A 22,647-nucleotide genomic window follows, 5' to 3' on the forward strand; every position below is an offset into this window, starting at 1 on the left:
CAGAGAGAGCAGCACGGGCTCCAAGGAGCCGCCCCTATCCCTGTCCTCACAGGCGCAGATATACCTGTCGCCCACTCAGGCGGCGACCGCACACTCGCTCCAGGCAAGGGCACTGGAGATGGCATGCCGACACTCTGGGGGACCTTCGCTGGCTGGGTGAGGTGTTCTGGGGAAGGCGAGCTCACACCAGGTGGGATCTGAAATGTCTGTGAAAGACGTGACCCAGAGCAAACGAGTCCATCCAGGATCATACCGAGCATCTCTGCCCCTCTTGTCTTCCGGGCGCCTCCCAGAAGCCCACAGAACCCTGAGCTACTTCAGCGAGCAGCCGGCCCTGCCAAAGGAATCCGGGTCGGTGCGCAGAGGAGGGGCGCCCAGGACAGGAGCTGCGGGAGGAGGGGAGCCACACTGGCCGCGACGCCCGGGCTCGGTGGACGTGGTCTCCCCGCCTAGCCCCAGAGCTTCTCCCATCACTTCCCGGTGGGTGACCCCGCGCCGAAAGTGAGCCGACATCCTGGGGGGCAGCCGGGTTTGGTGCGTGTTGGGCGGGTGCATGGGTGAGTGGGTGGGGTGGGGATGGAGCGGGCACGTCAGAACCCTGGGTTGGAGGAGGGGGCCGAGGGCCCTGAGAGGGGGCGTGCCTCCACCCGAGCCTGAGGTCCTGCGGTTCGCGGCCGCCTCCCCGGGGCCCACCGGGGTGGGTTCGCCTTTCATTTGCTCCGCAAACCCTGCCCCACCCGAACTCACGCAACCCTTTTGCCAACCCCTTTCCCCTCCCTCCTAATCCGGTTTCTGGCCCCCGGCCCACTCTCCCCCCGACCCTTCCCACTGAGGAAAGGAACTCGGAGAGGAGAAAGGAGGCAACAGGTGAGAGCCCGGGCCCTTGAAAACCGTGTCTTGACAATCGCCGCCAAGGGGTGCCTGGCTACCGGCAGGTCGCAGCGCGTGTTTAGCTCGCTTCAAAGGGAACTTCCGACCAATCCGGGGCAAAGTGCACCTGGGGGCGGGCGGGTGTCTTGGTCCCGTCATTTCCAGAAAGAGCAGTGACTCAGCCTTGACACCGCGCACCCTTCGATAGCTCAGCTGGTAGAGCGGAGGACTGTAGACTAGACACGTGTGTGGACATCCTTAGGTCGCTGGTTCGACTCCGGCTCGAAGGAGGTGCCTGATGCTTTTGCCGGTCCCCATGAAGGTCTCCACCCGCTAGTGCCAGAGGCCGAGCAACACAGGCTGAAGCCAGGAAATCACTTTCCGGGAGGAACTCCTACAGCTGTGTGTGTGCAGCGCCCAGGGAACACACCTGCACCATCTCTCCGCAGTTACCAGACCTGTGCCCTGCAGCTCAAAGCAGTCCACCTTGCTTCTGCTTTTTGAAGCAGCCCTGACCAGCCACTTCCCTCACCACCCTCTGCACTTTGCAGTTTTATGCCCCCACCACTTGTGCCCTGTGTTCTGCCATCAGCACCCATTTGCCCAAAGAGGTGGCCAAACAGGTGCTGCCCAGGGCAAGCCCTGGAGGCACACAAACATATAGGCCACCGTAGGGGGTCACTGTCAACTATGGCATCCTTGAAGACTTTACTCTTCCACTCCGTGTCTCTCCTCCAGTGGTATTCTGTTCTCTTCTTTCTGTCTCTCTGTGTTTTCGTTCCTGACTCTGATGCTGTGTACATACTTTAACCTAGAGAGACAGAAACTGCTCATTTTCCTGCTTAGTGTAGTATTTGTACAGAATTGCCGTTGGAGAACTTTCAAATTGCCAATTCTCTACTTCACTTTAGCTGACATTTGTAGGATGCAAATGCAGTTTTGTCCATGCAGTTTCAGAGGGCTGTTATAACTGTCCATGGCCTATTTAGGTGGCTGGTCTCATGTCTCAACTGTTGCTTCTCGGTTTTATTTGTACTGGTTTTGTTTATTTGTACAGGTTTTATTTGTACTGCATTTTTTGCCTCTTGGAGGTTTGTGGCTCTTGTTGTAAGAGCAGTGGTCCTCCTCTGTTCACACCATTTGGCACACACAGATGATCTACATGAGGATTTTATAGCTTTTTCTCCACAAAGTGATCTGAGTTTTGAATATCACCATATACAAAAATCAGAGTCATGCAATCAAGGATGGAATCTTTGGCCTCTCTTTGACATTCTAGAATTCTATCCCTTTTAAACTGAGCTAATGCTTCCACCATTACATTTAGAATTATTTTTCTTGTCTGCTAAGAAATGTACTCTGAGAATTATGAACTGAGACAGGTATTCATCAATAAGGGAATAGTAAGTCCTGCATCCTCTTAGCTCAAGAATCCATGTCATTTGATTCAAAAGAGCTGTCACTCCTTAGGACTGGTGTTCAGGTATGTTTTATTCACAGTTGTTTTTTTTTATAACCTCCTAATCTGCCTCAGGTACTGCAACTGTACCAGGGAAATAGAGATTAAAATAAAGGTATTGCTCTAAAACAGTTTAGTGTCTGTAGGGATCAGATAGATGGAGCAGATAATTACAATATAATATCTTGAAAACTGCAATAGAGGTAGATAGAACATTCCATGCAATCTTTCAGGCTGAGGTAGAGGTCAGGGTAGAAAACATGGGATGTCTCTTGGTAGTGCCAGTGTACTGGACTCGGTTGAGTTTTAGAAGAGTAGAGTAGATCTGTGATCAAGTGAGTTCAGTGGATGCAGAACAGTTTTAGGAAAAATAAACAGAAACTTGAAGGGTGTTGATTTTGTGTGTTACCATGTATGATATCACTAGAGCATATGTATAACCCCAGGACTAGCAAGAAATGAAGATATCAACAATTGTGCCTGAAATTTTATCCACTCTCATCATATCCCTAGGGTTCTAATTGCTGCTCATCTCAGAAGCAAGGGGAAGATTTCTTAACATCTCTTTTGAATCTTCATAAAGAAGGTACCATGACTTTATCACTTGATCTGTATATTATTCTACCAGAATAGCCAGCAGAAAAATGGATAATGTCCATGCACTTCAGTATTCACCTCCACTCATTATCATTTTCTCTGCACATGCTTTTTTTGTCGCTGCCTGGTTTGAGACAGCTGACGGATAAAGGCAGAAATATTGCAGATGCCAAGAGAGAAAAATCTTATGTCAAATGAAGGCTTTGCTTCTGTTTAGATTTGACAAGAATAGGGAACAGGGAAATTTCCACTCAAGATCCCTAGAGGGGATCCTAGCTCTTGATCTCTGGATTGTGAATTCAAGCCTCCGTTGGTTTGGGTGTAGACATTGCTTAAAAATAATATATTTTGGTAAGTAGGACACAGGGTTTGAACTTAGGACCCAAAGATCAACAGTTAGATGCTTAACTGACTGAGCAACACAGATCTCTTGAAACTGTTTTTCTCCTCAGACCTCACCATCTCTTTACCCCCTGGGGAGCCTTTCTCAGCAAGTACTGTCTCTAACTGGGTTCCTGATGCCTGGATCAATATAATCCTCTAATGCAGACACTCCCCAGTGGCAGCTAAATGGCTCTAAACAGGTTATAAATAAAACTGCTTACCTTTCAATAATGGAATTAATTAGAAACCAAAGCTTTTGTTACTCTGCTTCTGTCTCTGCAGTTGTGCTAATACCAGCAATCAAGAACTACATGGCCCAGGGTGCCTGGCTGGCTCAGCTAATAGGGTGGGTGACCCTTGAACTTGGGGTCAGGAGTTCAAGCCCCACATTGGGCATGAAGCACACATTAAAATATATTTGGGGGGGGGCATGGGTGGCTCAGTGGGTAAAGCCTCTGCCTTCGGCTCAGGTCGTGATCTCAGGGTCCTGGAATGGAGCACCGTATCGGGCTCTCTTCTCAGCGGGGAGCCTGCTTCCCTCTCTCTATCTGCGGGCCTCTCTGCCTACTTGTGATCTCCCTGTCAAATAAAAAAATAAACATACAAAAAAATAAAATTTTTTTAAAAGGCTGTAGTCCAAGACTGGTAAGAGTGGCTACTGGCATGTAAAATCCATAAATGAGAAAACACAAGACCCAGCTTCGAGTGGGATATATTTTCAATTAGTAATGGTTAAGGGGAGAGTGGGAGAATGTCAGCCTCTATCTGTTCATGATGGAGGATGAGGGATATCTTCCTCTCAGGTGCACTTTTGCCTGCTAAGTTCCATATTGTACACAGACTGAAATATCTTGGGGCACTTAGTGGCACAGTTCTCTTATTTAAGTATCAGATATCAGATGGGTGCACCTGAGTGGCTCAGTTGGTAGAATGTCCTAGAGTGTCAGACTTGAACTCATGGTTGTGAGTTCAAGCCCCAGCTTTGGCGAGGAGCCTATTTAAAAAAAAAAAAAAAAAAGTTAGATATCACATAAAATCAGAGCCTACTCCACCTAAAATCACTGAGCACTTTCCAATAAACAAAACTTTCTAAAATAGGGAGCAGTGAGGTCCTGGAGCGTGGTGGCCATGAAAGATATTATGGTGACTCAGGATCAGAAGGCACTTTCCCCTCTCTTTTTTGACCAGGCGGAAGAGAACATTGTCTGAGAAGTCACACCTGAGATGAAAGCCTAAAAAACAAGCAGTTTCTTCCTAAGCAGGGCTTGGTTTCCCAGTGCTTTTCCCATCCCTGCAGCTTCATGGTTTCCCTCAGTATGTCAGATAATAGGGCAAGAATCTGAGTCGGGGGGACTGAGTTCCTGCCCCTCTGTCCTGCAGCATGAGGGGCAGGCCGATACTGCCTCAGAAGATGGGCCGACACCTTACAAGTGAGTGTTTCTTCTTCTCATCTTAATATTTTACTGAAAATATTGGAGGCCCCAAAAGGGCCACATCTGAAGTAACTAACTTTATTTTTAAAGATTTTATTTACTTGAGAGAGAGAGAGAGAGAGAGAGAAATAGAGTGAAGAAGCTGAGGAGAGGAGCAGAGGGAGAGGGAGAAGCAGGCATCCCCCTGAAGGAGGGGCCTGATTCAGGGCTCCATTCCAGGACCCTGGGATCCTGACCTCAGCCGAGGGCAGACGCTTAACTGCCTGAGCCACCCAGGTGCCCCTGAAGTAACTAACTTGGTCAATTCAATACTCTCCACTCCCACCTGCACCCAAACTCTGTGACTCAGTCAAAATATGCCATATTTCCTGGCTTATAAACATGAGGTAGGGACACCTGGGTGGCTCAGTTAGTTAAGCATCTGCTTTCAGCTCTGATCGTGATCTAAGGGTCCTGGGGTCAAGCCCTGAGTTGGGCTCCTTGCTCAGTGGGGTGTCTGCATCTCCTTCTTCCTCTCTCCCCACTTGTGCTCTCTCTCTCAAATAAATAAATAAAATCTTAAAACAAAACAAAACAAAACAAAACACCAGGTGGTGATAAGGTTCTCACTCTGATTTCATCCTTCTGTCTTTTATCAAATTCCTTCCTATTCTCTTACTCAGTTCAGGATCATCTTTTACCAGAATCTTTTCCTAGCTCCCCAAGTGTCAGTTTGGTTCTCCTCCTCTTTGCCTCTTTGGTCCTCCTAGATTACTTTTGCCTTTCCACTTATCACAATATACTGGTAGTATACTTTCACGTCCTCTTTAGGAGCAAGCTCCTTGAAATCTGGGGCAATTAATTCTTTCTGGTATCATCAGCACCTTGCACAGTGCCTTGCAGAGGACAGACACCAGTGAATGTGAAATTATTAACTGGCCTAAGGCATTTTAACATCAGCTCAAGAAAGACTAGGGTTCTGAGCGAATTATTACATTTTGGAGTAATAACTAGAGATCTTCTTTCTTGAAAGACAAAAAAAGCTCACAGTTTCTTTCTTCTAAGGTAACAACCAGAGATGACATATATCCCATGTAAAGAGCCCAGGGTTTTCTGTGATGAAAACCAAGTGAGGAAATGTCTGAGAATTACACAGTAAGCTATTCAAATTAACCCGACTGCTGAGGAAATCTGAAAGTTGAAAAAACAAATGAAAACATCTGCTTGATGGCTCTGGAGAAATAACAAAGATGAGAAGCATTACTCAGCCAAAATATGAGAGAGGTAAAAATCCAGAGTGAAAATAACTAGAAAATTCCCACATTTAAGTAAATAGCTCATATTATGAAGCCAGTGTGAATTATATATCCAAAGCAGACAAGAACATAAGAGCCAATTTCATTCATAAACATGGATATAAAATTCTAAACAAAAAATTGCAAACTAAACAGAGCTATATATAAAAATTGTATCTGACAGAATTGGAGTTACTAGATAAAAGTAAGACTGATTTAACAGCAGAAAAATCAATGTACTTCACTACACTAAAAGAGCAAAGGAGAAAAATAATGACTATTCTAATAGGTGCAGAAAATTAGTTTAATAAAAGTCAATATGTGTCATGATAAAAATGATAAGTAAACTATGAATAGAACACACACTTACTTAGCTTGATGAAGTGTACCCACCAAAAAAAAGTCTCATTGTATTTTGTATCTAACAACATATTTAATGGCGAAATTGCATTAAATTTCTGAGACTGAAACAAGATTAGGATGTTCACTAATCTCCTATTCAATATTATACTGAAAGTTTTCATTAGAAGAAATGAAAATGAAGAAATGATTGTGTAAAAAGAGAATTTAAGAAATCTACAAACTAACAATACTGTTGACACGAGTTGTGGGATTTAAGATGCATGGACTGATGAATGAACTCCCTCCTAGGTGTTTCTCCCTCTTGTGCATCGGATGGCTTTTAATGACAATAATTAGTCTCAAGCACCTTCTCCTCTCTTCTCTCTTCCTGCTAGACTCTCTGGTGAGGTTGTGAGGTATGAGGGCTCACATACATCTTCCTCCCACTCCCACCTTGCAGTTAAGCTGATCAGGTGAGCAGTCCTGGCCAGAGATGTGTGAGCACAAGTGATGTAAGTGTCCACTGTGCCAATCCTGTGCTCTTCTTTCATCCTTGGTGACTGTGCAGACTTGACATTGAGGAGCCTGGATCCCTAAGCTTCTGCTGCAGCCCACAAGACTGTGATATGAGTAAAAAAATAAATCTTCATTGCATAAAGGCAAAAAAGAAAAAAAGAAACCTCCAGGTTTGTTACTAGAAATTATAAGCAATTTTAATAAACTTAGCAATACTAAAAGTCAATATTCAAAGATTACTTACATTCTTCTATACATCATCAATTGGTTAGAATATTACAATTTTAAAAGAGTACCTTTATAATAGCATCAAAAAGGGCAAGCTACAACAGAGCCAGTGGATATAATAGCATCAAACAATGAAATACATAGAAACACATCTTTTTAAAATGTGCAAAAAATATCCAGGTATGAAATGCAAAATATTACTGAAGAATAAAAGAAAAGCTATATAAATGGAAAACTCAATATTATAAAAATGCCAAATTTCTCAAAGTAATCTATGATCTTAAAATCCAATAAAAATCCACAATTGGGCAGTGCAACTTGACAATTCTAAAGTATATATAGGCATGCTCAGGTTAAAACTAGTTAATAGACTCTTGGAGAAGAACAGAGAAGACCTGCTGTATCAGGTAATGATCAGTATTACTTTGAAGACACAATTTAGTCAGAGTAGTAGTGATAAAGGATAGGCAAATATACCAATGGAACAGTACAGTTTAGAAATAGTTGAATAGGGGCACCTGGGTGGCTCAGTGGGTTAAGCTTCTGCCTTCGGCTCAGGTCATGATCCCAGAGTTGTGGGATCGAGCCCCACGTCGGGCTCTCTGCTTAGCGGGGAGACTGCTTCCTCCCATCTCTCTCTGCCTGCTTGTGATCTCTCTCTCTCTCTCTGTCAAATAAATAAAAATAAATCAGTAAAGAGAAAAGAAAAAGATGAATAGTTGGGGCACCTGCATGGCTCAGTCAGTTAAGTGTCCAACTCTTGATTTCCACTCAGGTCATGCCAGCCCCATGTTGGGCTCTGCCCTGAGCAGGGAGCCTGCTTGAGATTATCTTTCTCCCTCTCCCCCTGCTGCTCCTCCACTTGCCTCATTCTCCCTAAAAAATTTTTAAAAATAGATGAATGGTTGGCTACTGATTTATGACAAATCTTACACTGTAGTGCAGTAAGGAAGAAAACTGTCTTTAATAAATGGTGATGGATCATTCACCTAACACAATGGGGGAAATAAATCTTGATTCAAGGCACATATCACATGTAAAATGATCAATGATAAACCTAACTGTGAAATGTAAGACAGTAAAGGTATTTTTAAAAATGTAAGAGAATTTCTTGATGACAATGAGAGAGGCAAATATTTCTTAAACAAGTCATATGAAAACAAATATAAAGAGCTAAAACTGATAAATTGTACTACATTAAAAGTTAAGATCTTCTCTTTTTAAAAATTTCATTGAAAAAATTAAATGAAAATTCCCATTGAATGCAAGTCCCTGCCACAGAGAATGTATTTGCATATCCAACAAAGGATTTACGTCCCAAATATATGAAGAGTGCCTAAAAATGTATAAGAAAAACAAATGATAACTATCCTAAGGGCTTCTTCTTTCATCAGTTTTTAAAGCATTGTCATTTCTGAAATGATTTTTTATGAGCTTTTATTTCATCTAGAAAAAAATGGGTTCTTCTAAAACTTAGCAAATAATGTTTATATGTACCAAAGGTTTAAATAAAACATTTTTTAAAAGATTTTATTATTTATTTGACAGAGAGAGATCACAAGTAGGCAGAGAGGCAGGCAGAGAGAGAGAGAGAGGGGAGGAAGCAGGCTCCCTGCTGAGCAGAGAGCCTGATGCAAGACTCAATCCCAGGACCCTGAGATCATGACCTGAGCCGAAGGTAGCGGCTTAACCCACTGAGCCACCCAGGTGCCCCTAAATAAAACATTGTTAAAGCCTTAAAATTCTTCTTTGAGTTTTTATGTGAAATATTGAGCTTCTTCAGGAAAATAACTTTTAATATCTAAAGCAAAGGATATTAAAATTAATCACTTTTAAAGATAGATAAATATTCATACAAAAAGGCTTTTCTTTATCATCTTCTACCTAAGAGAAACACAAACTATTTCACTACCTTTAATAAACTCTCAAACTACTTCTGTTTAAAAACTTTAAATCAGATGAATCACATTTTTCAACTCTCACGGGGCCAAAGGTGTTCTGATTTCACATATTAAAGAACTACTTTATAACTTTTGATAGCTCAAACAGCCAATAACACATAACTGCTACTGTTTCTAGATAGTCAAAAGTCAGAAAGAATTGCATGATTGCAGAGTATTTTAAGTTATGTGAAGTCATTGATCTTTCATATGTAATTCAAGTATGATATTGTAATTAAAAAGTATCACTTTTAAAATCTAACCATAATAATAAAGTCTGGAAAATTAGTTTTGTCTCCACCTTTAATTTACATTGTTAGATATTGGAGCTTTAAGAACCTCTTAAAAATTCAATAGACCTTACTTTTTTTAAAGTGAAGTTTCAGGTTTACAAAAAAATTGCATAGAAATTACAAGGAGTCTACCTACTTCCTGGTTTCCGTTATTATTGAAATGTTGCATTCATGTAATACATTTGTTATAATTAATGAACCAATGCTGCTACATTAATACATTAAGTCTATGGTTTAGAGTTTACTCACCATGTGGTATAGTTTTATAGATTTGAGAAATGCATCATCTCATGTATCTTTTGCTATAGTGACATATAGAATAGTTTTACTGCCCCCAAATACCCTGTGCTCCACTATTCATTCCTCCCTCTCACACCTCCAATCTTTTTGTTTTTTAAGATTTTATTTTTAGGTCATCTCTACACACACTACGGGGCTCAAACTCACAAGCCTGAGATCAAGAGTTGCATGTTCCACTGACTGAGCCAGCCAAGCACCCAACCAGTGATCTTTTTATTTTCCCAATAGTTTTGCCTTTTCTCATATAGTGGAATCACAACAATGTCCTTTTCAGGCTAGCTGGAAACACACAGTATCCTTTTCAGGCTAGCTTCCTTTACCTACCAATAAGCATTTAACTTTCCCTCCATGTCTTTTCATGGCTTGATAGTTCATTTCCTTTTATTTTTTTTTTCAAGATTTTATTTTTAATCTTTACATGCAGGGTGGGGCTTGAACTCACAATTCCAAGATCAAGAGTTGCACAGTCCACCAACTGAGCCAGTCAGGCACTCTAGCTCATTTCTTTTTAGCTCTGAATAGTATTTCATTGTCTGGAAGTACAAGTTTATTTATCCCTTCACCTACTGAAAGATGTCTTGGTTGATTCTAAGTTTTGGCTGTTATAAATAAAGCTTTCATAAATATTCATTTGCAGATTTTTGTGTAGTCATGGTTTTTAAGTCATTTGGGTAAATACATAGGAGCCTGATTGCTGGATCATATGGTAAGTCTTATGTTGGGCTTTCTAAGAAACTGACAAGCTGTCTTCTAAAGTGGCTGTACCTTTTTTCATTCCTACCAGCAATGAATGAGAGTTCCTGTTACTGTACATTATGGTCAACATTTGGTGTTGTCAGTGTTTTGGATTTTAGCCATTCTAACAAGTATTTAGTGGTATCTCATTGTTTTGATTTGCAGTTCCTAATGATATATGATGCTTTTTCATATGCTTATTTGCCATCTGTGCGTCTTCTTTGGTGAGATGTGTCTTCACATCTTTTACCCATTTTTTAAACAAGGCTGCTTGTTATTTTATTGTTGAGTTTTAAGAATTCATTTTATATTTTGGATACAAGTTCTTTACTTTGAATACAAGTTATTTACCACATACATGTTTTGCAAATATTTTCTCCCAGTCTGTGTCCTGTTTTCATCCTTTTAACAGTGTATTTCACAGAGATGAAACTTTCAATTTTAATGAAGTCCAATGTGGCAATATTTTTTTCATGGATTTTGCTTTCAGTGTTCCATCAAGAGTCAGTGCAAAATGCAAGGTAATTTAGATTTTCTTCTATGTTATCTTCTAGAAATTTTATTTGTATTTTACATTTAGACTTGTGATCTATTTTTAGTGAATTTTTGTGCAAGTGTGAGGTCTGTGTCTAGATTCTCCCCCCCCCCCTTTGGCATGTGGATGTCTACTTACTTCAGCTCCATTTGCTGAAAAGACTATACTGTTTTTCCATTGAATTGTTCTTGCCACTTTTTCAAAGTCCACTATATTTATGTAGGTATATTTCTGAGTTTTCTAGTCTATTCCATTGATCTAGTTTTTCTTCCATTGATCTGTTTGTCTATTCTTTTGTCATTACCATTAGTGTGTTGATTACTGTAGCTGTATAGTAAGTCTTGAAATTGGATAGTGTTGGTCTTCCAACTTGTGGGTCTGCCACCTTTCCATATAAACATTTCAGTTTGTTGATATCTCAAAATTTGCTAGGATTTTTATTGGGATTGTGTTGAATCTATGGCTCAAGTTAGGAAGAACTGACATCTTAACAATATTGAGTCTTCCTACTCATGTACACAGAATATCTCTCAATCTATTTGGTTCTTCTTTGATTTCTTTCATCAGCATTTTGTAGTTTTCCTCATATAGATCTAATACATACTTTGTTAGAATTGTACCTAAAGATTTCTCTTTTTTGTTGTGCTAGTATAAATGATACTGTATTTTAAATTTCAAATTCCACCTGTTCCTGTATACAAGTTGGCATATAGGAAAGCAATTGACTTTTTAGATATTAAATCTGTGTCCTTGCTATAATTGCTTATTAGTTACAGGAAAAAAAATTTTTTTTGTCCATTCAGGAATTTTTATATAAACAATCATCTGTGAACAAAGATAGCTTTATTTCTTCCTCCTCTATCTGTATACCTTTTTTTCTTGTCTGATTGCATTAGTTAGGACTTCCAGTATGATGCTGAAGAGGAGTGATAAAAGAGGTTCTCCCTGGTCTTTGTTCCTAATGTTAGGGGAAAAACCATTTAGTTCCTCACAATTAAGTATGATGTTAGCTGTAGGCTTTGTAGATATTCTTTATCAAATTAAGAATGTTTCCCTCGGGCCACCTGGGTGGCTCTGTTGGTTAAGCAACTGCAGTCAGCTCAGGTCATGATGCCCGAGTCCTGGGATCCAGTCCTGCATCGGGTTCCCAACTCCATGGGGAGTCTGCTTCTCCATCTGACCTTCTCCTCTAACATGCTGTCTCTCACTGTCTCTCTCCCAAATAAATAAACAAAATATATATTTTTTTAAAAGAACATTCCCCTCTATTCATAGTTTACTGAGAGTTTTTATCATGAATGAATATTTGATATGTCGGATGCTTTTTCTGTATCAGTTGATATGATTATATGACTTTTCCTCTTCAGCCTGCTGATACAATGGATTAAATTAATTAGTTTTTGAATACTGAGACTTCATATTTACAATGAATCCTACTTGGTCATGATGTATATAATACATTGTTGGATTTGATTTGCTAATATTAAATATGAATATTAAATATTTTTGTATCTGTGCTCATGAAAGATATTAGTCTGTAATTTTCCTTTCTTGTAATGTTTTTGTCTGGTTTTCATATTAAAGTAATTTTGGCCTCCTGGAATGAGATAGGAAGTATTCCTTCTGCTTCTATTTTTGGTAGAGAACTAATATTTCTTTTTTTTTTTTAAGATTTTATTTATTTATTTGACAGAGATCACAAGTAGCAGAGAGGCAGGCAGAGAGAGAGGAAGGGAAGCAGACTCCCTGCTGAGCAGAGAGCCAGATGCTGGATTGGCTCAATCCCAGAACCCTGAGATCATGACCTGATCCAAAGGCAGGGGCTTTAACCCACTGAGCCACCCAGGCATCCCTGATATTTCTTTCTTGAAAGTCTGGTAGAGGGGCACTTGGGTGGCTCAGTGGGTTAAAGCCTCTGCCTTCTGCTCAGGTCATAATCCCAAGGTCCTGGGAGCAAGCCCTGCATCAGGTTCTCTGCTCAGTAGAAGCCACAGTGATGTTTTTTTGAAGATTATTAATTCATGATTCAATTTTTTTTTTTAATATATAAAGGCATATTAACATGACCTACTTTTCCTTGTGTGAGTTTTGGTAAAACATGTCTTTCAAGGATCTGTCTCATTTCACCTAAGTTATCAAACTTATAGGCATAAAGTTGTTTATATTATCCTTTTAATGTCCATGAAAACAGTAATGATACCTCTATTTCATTTCTGGTATTAGTAATTTGTGTCTTTTCTATTTTTTCTTGATTAGCCTATTTAGAGATTTATAAATGTTACTAATCTTTTCAAAGAACCATCCTTTGTTTTCACTGATTTTCTCTATTAATTTCCTGTTTCTAGTTTCATTGATATTTGGTCTATTATTATTTCTTTTCTTTTGTTTATTTGGACCTAATTGTCTCTTATTTTTCTAGTTTCCTAAGGTAAAAGGCTAGATTATTGATTTTGATCTTTCTTCTATCCTAATGTATGTATTCAATGTAATAAATTTTCCCCTAGTGCCTGCTTTTGTTGCATCCAACACATTTTGATAAGCTGTGTTTTCATTTTTAGGTCAAAATATTTAAAAATACTATTTTATGTTTCTTTCTTGACCCATGAGTTACTTAGTAGTGTATTGTTTAATCTCCAAATATTTTGGTATTTTCCAACTTTCTTTCTGTTACTGATTTCTGGTTTAATTCCATTGTGATCTGAAAGGATTATATAGTTTCTATTCTCTTAAAATTGTTAACATGTGTTCTGTGGCCCAGAATGTGGTCCACCCAAATCAACTTACATCAGTACAGCAAGGAGAAAACACCAAAATGATTTTTTTCTAGCCAAAATCCTGAAGTGCAAAATCTTTTTCAGTAAGGAAGGAGCTTACTCCTTTCTATCAAATACAGCCAGAGAGAGCTAAGAAACTATCTGGCAGTTAATGCACAATTCAGCCCCCAAAGCCCCTTTGAGATTTGAATTTGTGAGCCCTGATTTACAATGCCATCACTAACTTCTGAGCATACAGCCTTTTGCAAGCACCATTTGGGAGAGATTCTAAATTGAGCTTCAGAACAAAATTAGGTAGCGAAAGCCCAACTTGAATACTTGCCCAACATGTGTAAGCAATTGCAACTCCAGATTTAGAGCACAGAGAGACAGATAGGTCTGAAAGAAACCCTGACCTGCCAGGCAAGACTCCCCACATGGCACTAGGAATCAGCAGGCCACAGAGATTACTCTTTCCCCTGGTAATGCAAGACCTATAAGGTGGCAGCCTTGTAGGTCTTATTGAGGTAGACTGCCTTGATCCAATCAAACCTTCCTCTAGAATCCCTGCTGGGTACACTCACCTGGATTCCTGTGTACTGGCTTGAGAAATATACAGAGGAGTCTTCACTTTTCAATTGAAGTTCCTATGAGGGAAACCAGGGAAGCTGAACCTTGACTACAGAGACCATGTTGGACTCTGGGGATCAAAGAGAGAGTCCACACATTCATGAAAGAGATGACTCTTTCTCAATGGAGTATTCACAAACATCATTGCTTCTAGACATGAAGGCTTTGGTAAGAGATGGGGGACTCTTGCTCCTGTCAGTTGTGATTGGTGGAGAACACGGGTCAGATATGGTCTTCAGAAGGAGCTGAGGCCTCAATGACCAGCCAAGTGGATTCAAGTATAAATGATAGTGAAAGTGAAAGCAATACCAAAAAGTGGAAGAAAGGGTGGGTGAGGTACAAAGCCCATGGGCAGATGATCTGATGCCTAGGAGGAGCTGGCCTATTTCTGTTCTTGTGGGTTTATGTATGGTTAGTAATTCTGGCATTGGATATGAAAGGGCCCAAATCAAATCCTGGGTCAGCATAGTTTTAAGACTGAAAGAAAACAGAAAGAGAAGGCAACTCTGGAAAACACCCTTATAAGGAACCTCAGAGCTAGGAGGACTTTGACTTGTAGGTTTGGAGGGACTAAGAGAACCCACCATTGTCCTCCAGGAGAAGGCAGTCCTGGAGGTCCTAGGGAAACTTCTGTTGGTCCATGGGTTCCTGACATGACTGGCAGGGTCAGTAGAAGCTCTTAAAAATAATTAATACAACAGTTTTTTCAGATGGATGCAGATCTGTCTATGCTTCTTGCTTGGAATGTTTTAAAATCCAGGGTTAAACCCCAGGACATTTTGCAAAAAGTCTTCTGGACCAAATAAAAAATCCTGCCACCATTATCATCTCCCTTTAGAAGTCCAAATTGCTGTCTCGATCATGCTATTAAACCTTGATCTGCTGCAAGAAGCAGACACCTCCAGGAGGAAACTGAGTGACTGAGGAGCCTGCAGGGGAGGGGCAGGACTGCAGTGGAGCTCTGACAAGGGCCTGGCCTTGGCTAACAGCTCCCCTGCTCCTTTAGAGCAGAGACTTCTTTTCTTGACCATTTTCACCAAGTCGGAGCAATTAGCTGGAAAGAAAGGAAGCAGCACTTGGTGGGTGAGAAGGGGTGACTGCAATTAAACACTCTTCCAGGGGCCACAATCTTAGGTTAAGTTGACTTTAGCCTTGAGCTTACAGACTTTGGCCTCCCTAAACCTTTTTCACCACTTCTACTCTTCAAATCCAGAGTTGTTCTAAGAGAGTCATTCCTCACCTCTCTGAGTACCTGATGGTCATAACATTAAGCCAGGGACTGAGAGAGGTGGCCTGGTGGGACTGGAAGGGCACCAATGACTGTAGCATAGAGTCTAGAAGGTGTGTTTCAATCTTTCCAGGCAGCCTTTCCAAACAAGGCTCTTGCCTGTGGTGAACAAAGAATTTTCCAAACACTCTCAGCATGTGCCTTTGCTGGTAGAGTGGAGGACTATAGTTTGATCTATGTAGGGATCCTTAGGTAATTGGTTTGATTCCCACTGGAAGAAATTTCTACAATCTTGTCCTTTGCAAATGGAGCTACCCTACAGTTGGGCTTTATTTATTTATTTATTTTATTTTCTTTTTAAAAATTTTAATTTTATTTTTTCAGTGTTCCAAGATTCATTGTTTAGGCACCACACCCAGTGCTCCATGCAATAAATACCCTCCACAACACCCACCACCAGTCTCACCCAAACCCCCACTCCCCTCCCCTCTGAAACCCTTAGTTTGTTTCTGAGAGTCCACAGTCTCTCATAGTTCATCTCCTGCTCCAATTTCTGCCACCTCACTTCTCCTCTTCTTCTCCCAAGGTCCTCCTTGAGCTTATTCCTTATGCTCCACAAGTAAGTGAAATCATATGATAATTGACTCTCTCTGACATAATTTCCTCCAGTCCCATCCATGTTGATAAAAAGGTTGGGTAAAATATCCTTTCTGATGAAGGCATAATACTCCATTGTATATAAAAATATGGAACACTTCACAAATTTACGTATCATCCTTGCACAGGGGCCATGCTAATCTTCTCTGTATCATTCCCATTTTAGTATATGTGCTGCCGAAGTGAGCACTACAGTCGGGCCTTTAATTAGAACTGGAACCTGAGGATGATGGATACTAAGGTGAGCACATGATGTAATGAGCACTGGGTATTATATAAGACTGATGAATCACTGAACTCCACCTCTGAAACTAATAACACACTGTATATCAATGAACTGAGTTTAAATTTAAAAATAAAAATAAAAAAATTCACACACACACACACACAGACAAAAGAACTGGAACCTGGCCTGATCCAATCAGCCTATTGAATGCAAATTTTTGCTAGTTCTCAGCTGCATGAAAGAGTGGGTTTGGGGGTCTGGCTGGAAGCACAGACAACTATAAGCCAAGTGAGAACTGATGAGGGAGATGGAGAGGAAGGACTAGATCAGTATAGCAAAATTAATATGCATGCCACTACCTGGGAAGTGGGAGGAAGAGGAGAGAATCTGAGAAGAGGACCTGGTACAGCCACATAAAATCACGCATGCAGAAAAACTATCAAGAACAAGGATAAGATAGACATTTTCTGATAAATAAAAACTAAAAACATTAGTGATCAACAGAACTTTATTAAAGGAACAGCCAAAATATTTACCTTAAAAATGAAAATAAGCTTGGAAAGTGAGACTGAGATACAAAAAGGAAAGGTCAACAAAGAAATTGGTAAAAAAAAATTTAATGGGCATAAATCTGATAGATTGAATACATACATGTATATTCACTCCCTCCTGAAGCCCCACTAAAACTATAGCATGAAAAGGAAACAATAGCAACCGAATTTCAGAAGATGAAAAGCAGATAATTTAGCAATAAATGACGTGGAAAAATTGGCTGAAGAAGATGAATTCTAGTCAAGCAGTGAGAAAAAACAAGAATCAGTTCAATTTGTTCCAGAGTCCCTCTACATTTTTGGAAGTAGAGAGAATGGAAGGCTAAATTAAGCATTGGTTGAAAGATGTTGAAGAAGCAGTTTGATTCTCCATACCTTCTTTATTACCCAGGCTGATTGTTGTCCCTCTCCCACTCTCAGCAAGAGTCTAGTTGATTTGTCTCTGAACAGGTAAAGCATAGGGTCTTTTACCTTTGAAACTAGGAGATTAAATAAATTATGCATACTAGTTACTGTGATGCCTATTTTGATGCCACATATTTGGCAGCTAGACAGGAAACTGAAGAATTTTCTTTGCATTATCTGACAAGTACAAAAGGAAAGATATGAAGATACTAGCGTTGGTGCTTCTTAAAATACAAGCCAGCCATATCACTGTAGAATGAGGCCCAGAATCATCAAGTAGCATCCATATGATGCTTGAAGGTTGCAGTTCAGAGCCGATCGCCAAGAAAGAATTTTCTTGTCTTCAGCATAAAAAGGTGTGTGGGTTTTTTTTTTTTTTAAGATTTTTATTTGATTTATTTGTCAGAGAGAGACACAGCGAGAGAGGGAACACAAGCAGGGAGAGTGAGAAAAGGAGAAACAGGCTTCCTGTGGAGCAGGGAGCCCTATGTAGGGCTCAGTGAGGGGCTCGATGTGGGGCTTGATGTGGGGCTCAATGTGGGGCTGAATCCCAGGACCCTGAGATCATGACCTGAGCTGAAAGTAGACTGAGCCACCCAGGCATCCCCAAAGGTGGTTTTAGTAAAGCATGGGGACAGGACCTGTGGGCAGCAAGAGCTGCCCTGGGGTTTTGAGAGGTGACTGATTACATACTATCAAGTTGGGAAGGGGTTATATACAGCATATGCCCCCCAGGTATTTTGGAAACAAGTTTCCAGTACCTTGAGACTACTAATGTTAGGAAAAGGTCATTTATTACTGTCTAGTTATCCCTCAGTCACAAGACCCTTCAGATGTCTATCAGTGGGCCATATGCTAGGAGGATGATTGCCAACATGCATCTTGGGGGGTAGAAATAAGTTTCCAAAGGAATTTTTATGACTTAAAGAAGACGTGCAAGATCCTGGAGATCAGGCTAGGATTGCCTTTTGCCTTAGCAAAGTGTCAGCATTAAGGCAACTGAGGTCCCAAAAGAAGGTCACTTTACCTGTTTTAAGGACTTGTCAATGGGCTGTAGGCAGTAAGGAAATTTAAATTTTTATTTTGCCTTTGTTCCCCACATCACATGCACTCAGAGGTTCCAAACAGCTACTTAGTTTCCCTTTCTTAAATATAAACATTTAACTAAGGATCAGCCAATTACTGAAAAAAAATCATCTAATATGATTTTATTTGTCTGAAACAAGTAAGCAGGAGGGAAGTAACTTGGAGGAAACAGTGACCATTATTGGGAGAAGATAATTTTACTTTAAAAATTTTTTAAAGTTTTTAATTTTTTAAAGATTTTATCTATTTGGCAGAGAGAGACACAGCAAGAGAGAGAACACAAGCAGGAGGAGTGGGAGAGGGAGAAGCAGACTTCCTGCTGAGCAGGTAGAGGGATGCAGAGCTAGGATCCCGGGATCATGACCTAAGCTGAAGGCAAACGCCCAATGACTGAGCCCCTAAAGTTTTTATTTTTAAGTAATCTCTACACCCAATATGGGGCTCAAACTTACAACCCCAAGACCGAAAGTCACATGTTCTACCAACTAAGCCAGCCAGGCACCCAGATAATTTCATTTTTTTAAAAATGTCATTAATGTTCTCAATGATATTATGTTGCAATCATAAGACAAAAAGGGGTATTGCAAAACCAACCAAACAAATACACTCAGAACAAAAAGGAGCTCTTATGAATTAAAAAATATGATTGATTTTTAATATGTACCATAATGTAAGGATAAGTAAAGCAAATGATTACTAATAGAAAATAGGATAGAAAAGATAAGAACATTTGAGGATCAATAAGGGAAGATATATTTTCAGTCAACAAAAGGGAGAGAGAAAAAGTGGAGGCATAGAAATTACCAAAATAACCCATGAAAATTTACCATATTTTAAGGGCATTAGTTTCTTGATGGTGTTGTTTGATACTCAAAAGTCTTTTTTTGGGAGCATCTGGCTGGATCAGTTGGTAGAGTGTGTGACTCTTGGTCTTACAATCTCAGCGTTGTGAATTCAAGCCCCATGTTGTGTACTGGTTACACAGTGGTTACACTGTGACTCATTGTATTATTCTATTTTTAGTATGTTTGAAATATTTTATAATAAAAAAGCCTCAGAAATATGACAATCAAGTCTCTATTTCAAGAAAATTCTAACTTTTTAGAAATTAGGTAAGTACTAATGAATGTCAGAAATACTTTCCTAAACATAGCAACTCTAATTCCACGGAATTAGCCAACTAACCACTGGGGAATGTCAAATATCATGTGGGCTACTCAGAGACAGAAAATGTAGAACTATAATAAACTACCAACTCCAAGAGGAGTTCAACTCTCTCCTCTCTTAGCAACACCCTGTTTTCTGATCCAAAAGTAAAGGAGGCAGGGGCGCCTGGATGGCTCAGTGGGTTAAGGCCTCTGCCTTCGGCTCAGGTCATGATCCCAGGGTCCTGGGACCGAGCCCCACATCGGGCTTTCCGTTCAGCAAGGAGCCTGCTTCCTCCTCTCTCTCTGCCTGCCTCTCTGCCTACTTGTGATCTAGGTCTGTCAAATAAATAAATAAAATCTTAAAAAAAAAAAAGATACATTAAAAAAAAAAAGTAAAGGAGGCAATATAGAAACCCACACATACACACAGAATCATAGTTCAGAATGGGAACATTGGATTAAAATAATACACTGAGCACAGAAATCTTCTTTTTTGCTATGACAAATTTCTTAAAAGGAAATAAATATTATATTTTCTCTTCCTCCTTTTATTGCTTTTTCATTTTTTAAAAGAGTAACTGCCTGACAACACAGAAAAACAAGACAGAGTGCCATCACCAAATCTTTATATAAAAAGAACTTCCAGGAGGGAAAAAAAAAAAAAAGTTGGGTAATTGAATTTAAAAGAACAGAGAAATACAATGGAAATTTAAACTACAAACAGAAAGATATCTATCCCATAATTCTTAACTGATACATTTTAACTGATACCCAAATATCACCTGGCTTTGAATAATAGCCACAGTGGAAAAAAGAAAGATAAAGCAGGACAAGTGAACTTAGAGGAAACAGGTACTTAAAGTAGAAAAGAAAAAATCTTTAATTTTTCAAATTTCTATTAATAATACAATTTAAATTTTCATAAATCAAGAACAAGTTGTTATAGAAAATAGATTCTAAGAAGCAAAGAGTTCTTTAATTAATAATGAAATTATCAAAATTCACATAATATAAACATATATCAATTATAAAAGGGATTTGGCTGAAGACAAATTTCCAGAACATAGAACAAAGATGAGGGAAATGTTAAGTGACATAAAGGTAGACAAATATCTATGAAACAGAGTAGAAGGTGCAGGGGCACCTGTTTGGCTCAGTCAGTTAAGGATCTGACTCTTGATCTTGGCTCAGGTCATGATCTCTGGGTTTCGAGATCCACCCTAGGGTCCATGGTCAGTGCTCAGCGAGGAGTCTGCTTGAGATTCTCTCCCTCTCCCTCTGTCTCTCCCCACACTTGTGTGTCCGCTCTCTTGTGCACTCTCTCTCTTTAAAGTAAATAAATAAATCTTAAAAAAGAATAGGGGGTGCAGAAGTAGACCCACATATACATAGCCACTTGATTTTCAATAAGAAAAAAAGAATGAATGGTCAAGTTAATTTTACCTATACCCCCAATCACTATTTTGAAGAAAATCCCACATATATTATTTTGCTATAACATTATTTTTGACATATAACATTATATTAGATCGGGTGTACAACATAATGATTTGGTATCTGTATATATTGCTAAAAAATCACTACAATAAATCTAGTTAACATCTGTCACCATATATAGTCACAAAATTTTTTTCTTGTGATGCAAACTTTCAAGGTCTATTCTACTTGTTTAAAAGATTGTATTTATTTGAAAGAGAGCACAAGTAGGGGGAGGGTCAGAGGAAGAGGGACAAGCAGACTCCATGCTGAGTAGGGAACCCTATATGGGACTTTATCCCAGGACCCTGGGATTATGACTTGGGCCAAAAGCAGATGCTTAACTGACTGAGCCACCCAAATGCCCTCACGATCTATTCTTTTAGCAACTTTCAAATATGCAATACAGTATTATTAATTATAGTTGCCTTACTGACATCACATCCCCCATGTCCTAATTATTTTATAACTGGAAGTTTGCTATAACTTATTTTTTTCTTACAAAATGATAATTAAATTTTTGATACAATTTCTACCACAGTAGGACTTTTACTGATGAGGAAAATTGGTCAAGAGATATCAAACAATGATTAAAGCAGAAGTGTAATTCAGAAATGTTGCAATCCATTCATTGAACACATTTGTCAATCTAATAGTTTCCTTAGTTTAAGTATCTTCTTTCGTCTCTCTATGTACAGACAGGAAAAGTTCTCCAGGGTATCTTAGAACAAGAAACAAGGTATAGAACAGCATAAGAAAGTCACAGGTAAATAAGCATTCTGATATTCACTTATATACACAAATACACTGAAAGGATGCACAAGAAAATAATGAAAATAATTAATAAGGCAATGGATATAAGGTGGATGGGGAGGCAGATGACCACAATTTTTTAATCCATATATTTTTATATTTTTATTTTTGAGTCATACAAGCATGTTTTATGTCTTAAAAATAAATAATAAATAAATATTTTCTTCTCAAATGTTCTATCTCATGCAAAAACTAGGCTATTCCTATGATCAAGTCAATTTGAAAGTACAGTTTTCTGAATACCAAAACTGTTGTCAGTTGGACCAATAGCTATGTAATATTTAAAAATTACCTGACTTTGATCTCATCTCTTTCTGCTGTACTTTTAAGCGTTACAGTTCAATCAGAATTTATTTATTTATTTGAGAGAGAGAAAGATGTGGGGGATGGGCAGAAAGAGGGAGAGAATCCTAAGCAAGCTCCATGCCCAGTGAGGAGCTCTACACCGGGTTTGATCTCAAGGCCCCAAGCTCATGACCTGAGCTGAAATCAAGAGTCAGGCACTTCACTGACTGAGCTACCCAGGCACCCCCAATCAGAATTTAAAATGTATATAGTTTAAGTGTGGTTATCTGGTTTTCAGACTTCATGAGTCTCTCTTTTTGCTGAGACCTCTCCCTCCTACTGCTCAACAAATAAAAGCTTCAGTTTCTAGTTTAGTTTTGTTTGGTTTAGTTCAGCCAATTCTACCAGTCCCTACTCCTACTCTTTCCTCCAAATATGAAGTTATGACACTTTTTATGCCTCATCATGCCTCCATTTAGGTAT

At 39.5% G+C, this 22,647-nt stretch overlaps 2 non-coding genes across 2 annotated transcripts; one reads left to right on the forward strand and one right to left on the reverse strand.

Moving 5' to 3' along the window:
• The first annotated feature begins 1,068 nt into the window (after positions 1-1,068).
• Positions 1,069-1,160, forward strand: TRNAY-GUA (transfer RNA tyrosine (anticodon GUA)). Its single transcript is given in 2 exon segments — positions 1,069-1,105; positions 1,125-1,160. It is a non-coding gene; the product is annotated as a tRNA-Tyr (tRNA).
• A 15,097-nt stretch (positions 1,161-16,257) lies between these two features.
• LOC132000398 (U6 spliceosomal RNA) lies at positions 16,258-16,364 on the reverse strand. The gene has a single exon (XR_009399273.1). It is a non-coding gene; the product is annotated as a U6 spliceosomal RNA (small nuclear RNA).
• Between the last annotated feature and the right edge of the window lie 6,283 nt (positions 16,365-22,647).

This window comes from Mustela nigripes, chromosome 13 (genome assembly GCF_022355385.1).
Source record: "Mustela nigripes isolate SB6536 chromosome 13, MUSNIG.SB6536, whole genome shotgun sequence".
NCBI lineage: Eukaryota > Metazoa > Chordata > Mammalia > Carnivora > Mustelidae > Mustela > Mustela nigripes.